The following is a 12122-nucleotide window of genomic DNA, read 5'->3' as shown; positions in this document are numbered from 1 at the left end:
CACACTCTTTACCCTTTGTAGTGTGTGAAACTGCACAATGTTATTACAATACATTATTTCGATACATTATATCGCAGTATTTTCCCACACTACCCCAGCCAGGTGCAAATTGGGGGAGGGACACAACAAATAAATTGCTTTGCATGTGTGGCTCCTTACCACGATCAATCAGTATGCATCTCCTTAACTACAAAGGAATTGAACACAGTTAATGCCTGGAAACATTGGTATAGACATGTAATAGGCCTATTGCCTTGGTTAAAGCTTTGTCTGTAATGGCATTAATATGAAATGTAATTTAGCTTTTGTCCTTGCTGAACTTGCATGATATAAATAGTTAATTTCCGACCAGGCCATTGATAAGTGCACATTTGATAGCGAATATTCACTCATAGTACCCCGTACAGTAGGAGGCGGTAATACACATTATGGGTGTAAACTCCCAATAAGCCTTAAAGAAGAAGGCGGCGCATAACAAAAGCGTTCGCTGACAAATGGCGTCCTTCCAGTGCGTCGCGCGGAGCAACTGATTTTTCCCGTGTAGTTGCTAGGCATTTTCAAGGTAGGCACGTCACCTTGGGATATTTACAATGTTATGCAGATATAAGCTCGGTTTGTGTCTTGTGAACCACCGGTTTCGAGGCGGGTGAAAGGGACGTTGCTCAGTTGCAAGGGAGTCCTCAGACATTATTTTCATGATTTCCTCATGCAGCTACTGTAACTGTCATCCGATACTGCTTGTCAGCTGTGGTATTGATTAGCGTGCTTTCGTTATCCACGTAGTCTTATTTATATTGCATTGAATATCCTCTTCGTTTATTTCCATGATACATGGTCGAATGTTTTAGCCTCTTCGTTTTGGACGGATACGTTTAGAAGTCACCACCAAAAACAATACTCTAACCATGGGTGTAATCATTAGTCTCAACAGTTGCAAAACGGACTGAAACGAGAGTTTCTAGTTGACAAATTCAGGTAGGTCCCTCCCCATTTCGTTCAGTTTGCTTCCTTTTAAGAAACGTTTTGCAACATAATAGGCGTAAGGAAGATACACCTATAACGATACTCTCTGTCTGTCACAATGCCTCTCGAGTAGCAGCAATCAGCCACCTACATTTTATCCAGTAGATAACCTTCTGAAGTTCTGCTTTCATCTCTCCTGAGGATATTTTATAACCAAGAACACGGCGCTGTCACAAAAGGCCAGGTAATTTGGCTTATTTCCAATATGTGCACCACCGAGTTGTTGACATGACAGTAATGTCTGAGAACCTTAACAGTAACTGCGTTTCCCAAACAGTCGAGGCTACACTGTTGCGTCTTGTTATAAGCTGAGAAGGACAATTAGAACGGATTTGCTTTGCGAAATACAGGCTGATATTGTCAGCTGCCCTCCAGTCAGGGCGTGCAAGAGGTCACAATTTCAGATGAACTAAACCTCACCGTTTACATTGTACAGGTAGGCTGCTGTGACACTTTTTGGTGCAGGAAGATAGTGTTGCAGCCTACTGTAGGCTTTTTGTTACAATATTAGGCCTACTGAAAATTACATGAGGCATTATAGGAGGGTGCCAACATGATTGGCTGTAGTTCTGGAATTACTTGTTGTCAGTAGCAAGCTGTTTTGCATTTTGTCGTTTTCATGTCTCGTTGATACTCCGAGCTCTCAATTGTTTTGCCAAGACTATATGTTCATCAAGTCAGGAGTACAACAATGTTGATCTTCAGCAACCATGGGACTGATGCAGTGCTGGTGTCAGATAGGCTGTTCATGTTGGATATATGATGCACAGCAAGGTGACACCCTAAAACATTATTGAGAGTCGATTATTCCCCTAGGCTACTGTTCTAGTGAGTGTCATCAACCAGAATACGGGAAATGTAAGCACCAGGTAGTGATACTATACATATGAATATCAAAGATTCCAGGTAGGAAAACATATTGCAACAAAACAAAAAAGATGACACCATATAATACATGAGTACATATCAATATTAATTCCAACCTGTTTGGACTGGTTGACTGCTCTCTCTCTGAGCTCTTAAATGTCATACGGTACCTTGCCATGGCGTTTCCATTTGAAGCAGCTATCGGTTGCATTGAAATGAGTTCACTAAGTGACAAGCCACTCAGGGGAAAATGGACCTGGATTTGCATGAGGGGAAGAATGTTTTTCAATGGATGTGATATGCTGGTAATGAGAGGCAGGCTGAGAACACAGTGTACCTGCCAGCCTCTTGGGAACACAATCAACATTACACTCCCCAATCCCTCAGAACTGTGAGTCCTGCTCAAACATCCACCTGTACCATCAGAAAGCCCCAGTGAATAATACTGACTGACTGCAGCCTTGAGTATTCCTTTTCATTTAAACAGGCATTGCATGTACCTGGGTGTAGGAGTGTGTATTGTGGTGGTGTCAAATGCCACAAGCCCCCTTTTCAGTAATAAATACTTGGGCATTTCGCAATGTGCCTCTAAGCATTTTATGGTTATTGGGCGTGGCTTGGCATGTAACATGAACTGCTGTGGTTTTTAATACTGCTATTGAATGAAAAGTTGCTTGGTTTTGAGAAAGGAACCTCCTAATGGTATTTTATTGAATGAAGGGATTCTTGGCTGCTGTACATTTAGGCTACTCAATCATAATGTATTGATCATTGTCACTAAATAAACATTAGGGCCAACTTTCATCTCCTCTGGTAGGCTAGTTCTATAAAGATATGCCATGTTAATGTTATACATGACTGGGCAATTCCAGCATGTTGAAATTGTGGGTAAGCTTATGCTATGCACGGCCCTACCCTAAGTCGTTTTTAAGGTTGCCACATTCGATCACAATGTAATCGCACAAGTATGGAGGTGGGAGTAACTTAAAAACACTGCTCACGCCTTGACACCGTTAAGCCTGGCTCACTTTGGCAGTTTGAAGTGACTCAAATATATACACTGCTCAAAAAAATAAAGGGAACACTAAAAGAACACAATGTAACTCCAAGTCAATCACACTTCTGTGAAATCAAACTGTCCACTTAGGAAGCAACACTGAATGACATTAAAATTCACTTGCTGTTGTGCAAATGGAATAGACAAAAGGTGGAAATTATAGGCAATTAGCAAGACACCCCCAATAAAGGAGTGGTTCTGCAGGTGGTGACCACAGACCACTTCTCAGTTCCTATGCTTCCTGGCTGATGTTTTGGTCACTTTTGAATGCTGGTGGTGCTTTCACTCTAGTGGTAGCATGAGACGGAGTCTACAACCCACACAAGTGGCTCAGGTAGTGCAGCTCATCCAGGATGGCACATCAATGCGAGCTGTGGCAAGAAGGTTTGCTGTGTCTGTCAGCGTAGTGTCCAGAGCATGGAGGCGCTACCAGGAGACAGGCCAGTACATCAGGAGATGTTGATGAGGCCGTAGGAGGGCAACAATCCAGCAGCAGGACCGCTACCTCCGCCTTTGTGCAAGGCGGAGCACTGCCAGAGCCCTGCAAAATGACCTCCAGCAGGCCACAAATGTGCATGTGTCAGCATATGGTCTCACAAGGGGTCTGAGGATCTCATCTCGGTACCTAATGGCAGTCAGGCTACCTCTGGCGAGCACATGGAGGGCTGTGCGGCCCCACAAAGAAATGCAACCCCACACCATGACTGACCCACCGCCAAACCGGTCATGCTGGAGGATGTTGCAGGCAGCAGAACGTTCTCCACGGCGTCTCCAGACTCTGTCACGTCTGTCACATGTGCTCATGTGCTCAGTGTGAACCTGCTTTCATCTGTGAAGAGCACAGGGCGCCAGTGGCGAATTTGCCAATCTTGGTGTTCTCTGGCAAATGCCAAACGTCCTGCACGGTGTTGGGCTGTAAGCACAACCCTCACCTGTGGACGTCGGGCCCTCATACCACCCTCATGGAGTCTGTTTCTGACCGTTTGAGCAGACACATGCACATTTGTGGCCTGCTGGAGGTCATTTTGCAGGGCTCTGGCAGTGCTGTTTAAGTGTTCCCTTTATTTTTTTGAGCAGTGTGTGTGTATATATACACATATATCATATTATATATATATATAATATGATATATATATATAAATATATATCATATTATATATATATATAATATGATATATATATATAAATATATATATTTATATATATATATATATATATAATATGATATATATATATATTTATATATAATATGATATATATATATATTTATATATATATATATATCATATTATATATATATATATATTTATATATATATATATATATTTATATATAATATGATATATATATTTATATATTTATATATATATATATATATAAATATATATATTTATATATATATCATATTATATATATATATATAATATGATATTAATATGATATATATATTTATATATATATCATATTATATATATATATATATATAATATGATATATGTGTATATATACACACACACTGCTCAAAAAAATAAATATATATATATATATATATATATTTATATATTTATATATAAATTTATATATAAATATAAATATATAAATATATAAATATATATATATAAATTTATATATATATATATATATATAAATTTATATATATATATATATATTTATATATATCATATTATATATATAAATATATATATTTATATATATATCATATTATATATATATATATAATATGATATATATATAAATTTATATATATATCATATTATATATAATATGATATATGTGTATATATACACACACACTGCTCAAAAAAATAAATATATATAAATATATATATATATATTTATATATTTATATTTATATATATATATATATTTATATATTTATATATTTATATTTATATATAAATTTATATATTTATATATATATATATATATATATATATATATTTATATATATCATATTATATATATAAATTTATATATTTATATATATATATATATATATATATATATATATATATATATATATATAATATGATATATATATATTTATATATATCATATTATATATATAAATTTATATATTTATATATATATATATATATATATATATATATATATATATATATATATATATATATATATAATATGATATATATATAAATTTATATATATATCATATTATATATAATATGATATATGTGTATATATACACACACACTGCTCAAAAAAATAAATATATATAAATATATATATATATATTTATATATTTATATTTATATATATATAAATATATATATAGATTTATTTTTTTGAGCAGTGTATATATATATAATATATATATATATATATTTATAAATATATATATATATATTATATATAAATATATATATTATATATAAATATATTTATATGTATATATTATATATATATATATTTATATGTATATATTTATATATATATATAATATGAGCTGACTCGAATCTGTTCTTTTGTCCTACAGTCTAAACAGCCAAAAAGCACATAGAATCAGATATTTCAAACAACATTTCACCTTCGTAAATGGTTTGAAATCGGATACAAATGAGATTCCTGGCCATGTGACTCTGATTTATTTGCCCTCAAGTGGTTTTAGACTGTTATTTGGCATATCCTGTTTCTAGTTACTCTGACAGTTTTGACAAGAACATGTGTAGCTAACTAGCTTTTAAATTATTATAAAATTATTTTTTACAAATGAGTGAATGTGCTAGAAAGCCAAACAGCTAGCTAGAAAGGAATTGTGATTTTGAACGTTCAAAGCAACTGGTAAACGTCCATGGCAGGCATTGTTGTCTCCTTAGCTTGCTATATAACTTCTGAGTGATAGGAAGCATGAGCACCACCACCACCAATCAGCCTACACCACTGTACGCACACCTATCGTTACTATGACAACTAGCGGAGCCAGGTCAGCAAAATGACTGCTGTCTGAACGACTTGGTCACTTCTAACTTGCTGTTTGGACAGTCAGTATTTCAAAACTGATTTGACCATAAAGGCCTGCAGTGTGAACAAGGCTTTAGAATGCGATGAATCTGTTTAGCGCCATTGTAATTGTTAAACATGACAAGTTACTCATGTAAGTAGCTCAGGCTGATTGTGACTGCATGGCCATGCCAGAAATGTAACACCCATTCAGTTTAAACAGAAGCACTTACCCCGCTAATGAATGCCTACTCATTACCTTTTAAATCCAGTTAGGCTGGCTTCTTAGGGATGCGTGTGTCACTCTCAACGTCTGCGTTTTGCTGCATTGAAAATGTATTGTCTGTCCTGGCTAGATGTTATATAATAATTTGCCGTTATATGACTTTGTGGTGGGGTTAAAATGGTTAGTTCAAGTTGTAGGAGGTTAGGTTACCTAATCGTTTTCAGTGTCATTCGCATTCAGCAGACTGCCGGGCCCAAGTGGTGGGGAACGTGGCGCGAGTCGGGAAACAAATGATTGAGTGTTTGAATGGTTCCTGAAATGTTTATTGCTCCGAGGGGCGCATTGCCTAATGGCCAGCATCCAGCCCAACAATCATAACAGTATTTGGATGCCTCCCTAATGGTATTGTACTGTAATTACTTTTTTTCGGCAGAGCTCGCTCCTCGCTCACAGTGCTCGCTCGGCATTTTGGAGTGCGTGACTCCCTCGGCTGTAGCTTGCTCGTCAGACAGGTTAGCCTTTGTGAAGTCTAGCAAGACTCATGCAATGAATGCAGTCAATGCACCATGATCCACAAAAGACTAGCATCTCTATGTTTGTGTTTTGAACAGAGAACATAGTGTGCAGTGCCATGAACACCCTCCAGGCCTAACTCTATAGCACATCGACAGTATGTTTAATCCTTGATCAAATTGTGTACTGCAAAGGTATATACATTAATCTCTGTCAATAAGCCTCGGGCTGGCCTGACAAACTCCACTGCAGCAGTATAGTGTAAAGTAATAGTACCTCTCTTAAAATGGATACACGCTTTACACGTATGCTCAGTAGAACTATAAACCCAGACCTTTAGAACATGATAGCCATATAGGCTTTGATTGTGATTTGAGGCAAAAGGTCATAGGCCTGCAGCTCTGTAGGCTGGGTAATGATAAAGACCCATTAAGGGGTTCAGCGAACTAGTAGTGAGCAGCATACTGTACACTTATGTAATTTCACTGAAGAAAAGGGTGAAAATGTTTTAAGTGCATGCATTAGTCATTAACTGGCCTTAGAGCCCATACTCGCTTCCTATTAAGCCAGTCCCCAAGGTGTTTTCTCTCCTTTTTGACATGTTAAGTCGCATACCTTACTCGTTTGAGTGTTCCTTACCTTAAGTGGGTTCTATCTAGTCTAGGGCCTCACTTTTCAGTGCACCAAACAAAATAGGACGTGAGTGTTTTCCTAAGTACACTACATGACCAAACGTATGTGGACACCTGCTCGTCAAACATCTCATTCCAAAATCATAGGCATTAATATGGAGTTGGTCCCCCTCCCCCCCTTTGTTGGGCTGTTTTTTTCCAAGATGGCGTAGCAGTTCAGATGTCTTTCTCTATACACTCTCCCGTGTATAGATCTTTTTTCTTCGTATATATTTCGTATATTTTTAACCTCAATTTCAACATACTCTCCTGCAACCCAGCTCACCCAATGTGATATGGATCTGCTATTTTCTATACTTTAGAACCGGAACCCCTAACAGAAGATAGCCAGCTAACTAGCTAGTAGTCAGTTAGCCACTGCTAGCGGTCATCAGCTAACCTTAGCCTGTCAACTGCCAGTCTTCCCTGCGCGATTCAACACAGAGCATACCAGACTGCTTTTTCTCCACCAAATCTCCACATCTCTGGATTCCTACCGCAAGCTCTGAACCTTTTCACCTGGGTCATCGCAGCTAGCTAGCTACTATCCGAGTGGCTACTCCTGGCTAACATCTCTGTCCCGAAGCAGGCAACAGTTAGCCTGGAACTAGCCTCGTACTAGGCCCTATCCCGGCTAGCTGAAGAGGTCCATCAGCCACTCCTTGGGCTACAATACCTATTTTGCCAATTGGCCTGTACCCCTTTTACTGCCGACACGGAGCCCCGCCGATCCATCATGACTGGTCTACCGACGTAATCTGGCTGAGGGGGTTTCAACAGGCTCCTCTGTCGCGATGTCCCCTGAAGGCCCATCCGCTAGCCGTGGCCCGCTAGCTGTCTAGAGCATATCGGACTGTTAGCTGAATAGATCCATCAGCCAATTTCTTGGGCTACAATACCTATTTTGCCAATTGGCCTTGACCTTTTTACCGCCTACACGCCTGCCGACGTAACCGTCCGAGGGGGCTACAACAGACTCTTCCGTCGCGACGTCCCCCTAAGGCCCTTCTGCCAGCCCGCTTGCTGTCTGAATCGCAGTGTCTCCAGCTCGCTTATCTACTCACTGGTCTTTATGATCACTTGGCTATGCATGCCTCTCCCTAATGTCAATATGCCTTGTCCACTGCAGTTTTGGTTAGTGGTTGTCTTGTTTCACTGTAGAGCCTCCAGCCCTGCTCAATATGCCTTACCTAGTCCTTTTGTTCTACCTCCGACACATACGGTGACCTCACTTGGTTTAAATGTTGTCTCTAGAGACAAAACCTCTCATCGTCCCTCAATGCTTAGGTTTACCTCCACTGTTTTCCCATCCTACCATACCCTTGTCTGGACATTATGCCTTGAATCTATTCTTCTGCACCTAGAAACGTGCTCCTTTTACTCTCTGTTCCGAACGCACTAGACGACAAGTTCTTAAAGCCTTTAGCTGTACCCTTATCCTACGCCTCTTCTGTTCTTCTGGTGATGTAGAGGTTAATCGAGGCTGTGCAGCGACTAGCTCCACTCACATTCCCCCAGGCGCTCTCATTTGTTGACTTCTGTAAATCAAAGTTTGTTACGTGCGCCGAATACAACAAGTGTAGACCTTACAGTGAAACGCTTACTTACAGGCTCTAACCAATAGTGCAAAAAAGGTATTAGGTGAACAATAGGTAAGTAAAGAAATAAAAACAACAGTAAAAAGACAGGCTATAAACAGCAGCGAGGCTATAAACAGTAGCGAGGCTACATACAGACACCGGTTAGTCAGGCTGATTGAGGTAGTATGTACATATGGTTAAAGTGACTATGCACACAATACAAATAGGGGAACACAATACAAATAGTCCGGGTAGCCATTTGATTACCTGTTCAGGAGTCTTATGGCTTGGGGGTAACAACTGTTGAGAAGCCTTTTTGTCCTAGACTTGGCACTCCGGTAGTAGAGAGAACAGTCTATGACTGGGGTGGCTGGGGTATTTGACAAATTTTAGGGCCTTCCTCTGACACCGCCTGGTGTAGCGGTCCTGGATGACAGGCAGCTTGGCACCAGTGATGTACTGGGCCGTACGCACTACCCTCTGTAGTGCCTTGCGGTCAGAGGCCGAGCAATTGCCATACCAGGCAGTGATACAACCAGTCAGGATGCTCTCGATGTTGCAGCTGTAGAACTCTTTGAGGATCTCAGGACCCATGCCAAATCCTTTTAGTTTCCTGAGGGGGAATAGGCTTTGTCGTGTCCTCTTCACGACTGTCTTGGTGTGTTTGGACCATAATAGTTTGTTGATGTGGACACCAAGGAACTTGACGCTCTAAACCTCCTCCACTACAGCCCTGTCGATGAGAATGGGGGCGTGCTCGGTCCTCCTTTTCCTGTAGTCCACAATCATCTCCTTAGTCTTGGTTACGTTGAGGGATAGGTTGTTATTCTTGCACCACCCAGACAGGTCTCTGACCTCCTCCCTATAGGCTGTCTCGTCGTTGTCGGTGATCAGGCCTACCACTGTTGTGTCGTCTGCAAACTTAATGATGGTGTTGGAGTCGTGCCTGGCCGTGCAGTCGTGGGTGAACAGGGAGTACAGTTGGGGACTGAGCACGCACCCCTGGGGAGCTCCAGTTTTGAGGATCAGGTTGGCAGATGTGTTTTTACCTACCCTCACCACCTGGGGTGGCCTGTCAGGGTGTCCAGGATCCAGTTGCAGAGGGAGGTGTTTAGTCCCAGGATCCTTAGCTTAGTGATGAGCTTTGAGGGTATTATGGTGTTGAACGCTGAGCTGTAGTCAATGAATAGCATTCTCACATAAGTGTTCCTTTTGTCCAGGTGGGAAAGGGCAGTGTGGAGTGCAATAGAGATTGCATCATCTGTTTGGGCAGTATGAAAATTGTATTGGGTCTAGGGTTTCTGGGATAATGGTGTTGACGTGAGCCATTACCAACCTTTCAAAGCACTTCATGGCTACGGACGTGAGTGCTACGGGTCTGTAGTCATTTAGGCAGGTTGCCTTTGTGTTCTTGGGCACAGGGACTATGGTGGTCTGCTTGAAACATGTTGGTATTATAGACTCAATCAGGGACATGCAACCTTAAAAGCCTTGGTTTCATGCATGTTAACATTAGAATCCTCCTCCCTAAGTTTGTTTTATTCACTGCTTTAGCACACTCCGCCAACCTGGATGTCCTAGCCTTGTCTGAATCCTGGCTTAGGAAGGCCACCAACAATCCTGAAATTTCCATCCCTAACTAACATTTTCCAACAAGATAGAGCTGCCAAAGGGGGTGGAGTTAGCCTGCAGAGTTCTGTCATACTATCTAGGTCTGTGCCCAAACAATTCAACCTTCTACATCTAAAAATCCACCTTTCCAGAAACAAGTCTCTCACTGTTGCCGCTTGATATAGACCACCTTCAGCCCCCAGCTGTGCCCTGGACACCATATGTGAATTGATTGCCCCCCATCTTCAGAGCTCATACTGTTAGGTGACCTAAACTGGGACATGCTTAGCACCCTGGCCATCCTACAATCTAGGGTAGATCCCCTTAATCTCACACAAATTATCAATGAACCTACCAGGTACAACCCCAAATCCGTAAACATGGGCACCCTCAGATGTCATCCTGACCAACCTAACCTCTAAATACACCTCTGCTGTCTTCAACCAGGATCTCAGAGATCACTGCCTCATTGCCAGCATCTGTAATGGGTCTGCGTTCAGACCACCCCTCATCACTGTCAAACGCTCACTAAAACACTTCAGTGAGCAGGCCTTTCTAATTGACTTGGCCCGGGTATCCTGGAAGGATATTGACCTCATTCCGTCAGTAGAAGATGCCTGGTTGCTCTTTAAAAGTGCTTTCCTCATCTGAAATAAGCACGCATCATTCAAAAAATGTAGAACCAGGAACAGATATAGCCCTTGGTTCACTCCAGACCTGACTGCCCTTGACCAGCACAAAAACATCCTGTGGTCTACTGCATTAGCATCGAATAGCCCCCCACGATATGCAACTTTTCAGGGAATTTAGGAACCAATATACACAGGCAGTTAGGAAAGCTAAGGCTAGCTTTTTCTAACAGAAATTTGCATCCTGTAGCACAAACTTCAAAAAGTTCTGGGACACCTATATAGTTCATGGAGTATAAGAGCTGCCCACTACACTAGTGCTAGGAAACACTGTCACCACCGATAAATCCACAATAATTGAGAATTCCAATTAGCATTTTTCTACAGTTGGCCATGCTTTCCACCTGCCTCCACCATTTCTCCTATTTTTTAATTAGAATTGATTTATTATATTGTGCATCCCTAGTTAAGAATCCATCTTACAACGGAAACGGACTCAACCACAAGAAGGCATGGCTGTCCGTCTTTAGTCAGATGTTTGGTTTTATTTTTTTAAGGTATGACAGTTTTTGTTTTCATCCATGACTGTCGGTTATACAGATTCTGCTGGCCCTATTAGGATACATGGCAGCAAAGGGTTTTGAAAGGTTCAGGTAGTTCCTCCCTGATTGTCAGTTTTCTTCCATTTGGTGCCTAATGAACACGACCCAGGCCTTGTGTGTCAGTCAGCTTCTGTGGTCGACACCAGAGAGGGCGTCAGAACTAGTCTGAGCGAATGGGAAGAGGAGAAGCATAATGTGCTTGTTCATCTATCTTTTTTCTTACTTGGATTCTGAAAACGGGTGTTGGGCAGGTGTGAATTAACGTGTTGCGTGAGGTGTTATCCCAGGCTGTCTAGCCTATAGGGAGATAGGGGGGAAAAGAGGAAAGTAACACGTGTTTCCACTGACTACCATTATGTCAC

At 40.5% G+C, this 12122-nt stretch overlaps 1 protein-coding gene across 3 annotated transcripts in view; it reads left to right on the top strand.

The window, feature by feature from the left end:
- The first annotated feature begins 433 nt into the window (after positions 1-433).
- The window catches only part of LOC129811465 (probable E3 ubiquitin-protein ligase RNF144A-A), a 64966-nt gene continuing 53277 nt past the window's right edge, over positions 434-12122 (top strand). The window contains exon 1 of one of the 3 annotated variants that reach the window (XM_055862794.1): positions 434-562. The gene's annotated coding sequence lies outside the window, so the exon portion shown is untranslated. The other 2 variants (XM_055862798.1, XM_055862795.1) reach the window with 2 other exon arrangements.

This window comes from Salvelinus fontinalis, chromosome 15, assembly GCF_029448725.1.
Source record: "Salvelinus fontinalis isolate EN_2023a chromosome 15, ASM2944872v1, whole genome shotgun sequence".
NCBI lineage: Eukaryota > Metazoa > Chordata > Actinopteri > Salmoniformes > Salmonidae > Salvelinus > Salvelinus fontinalis.
This window is presented reverse-complemented; position numbering and strand designations above follow the sequence as displayed.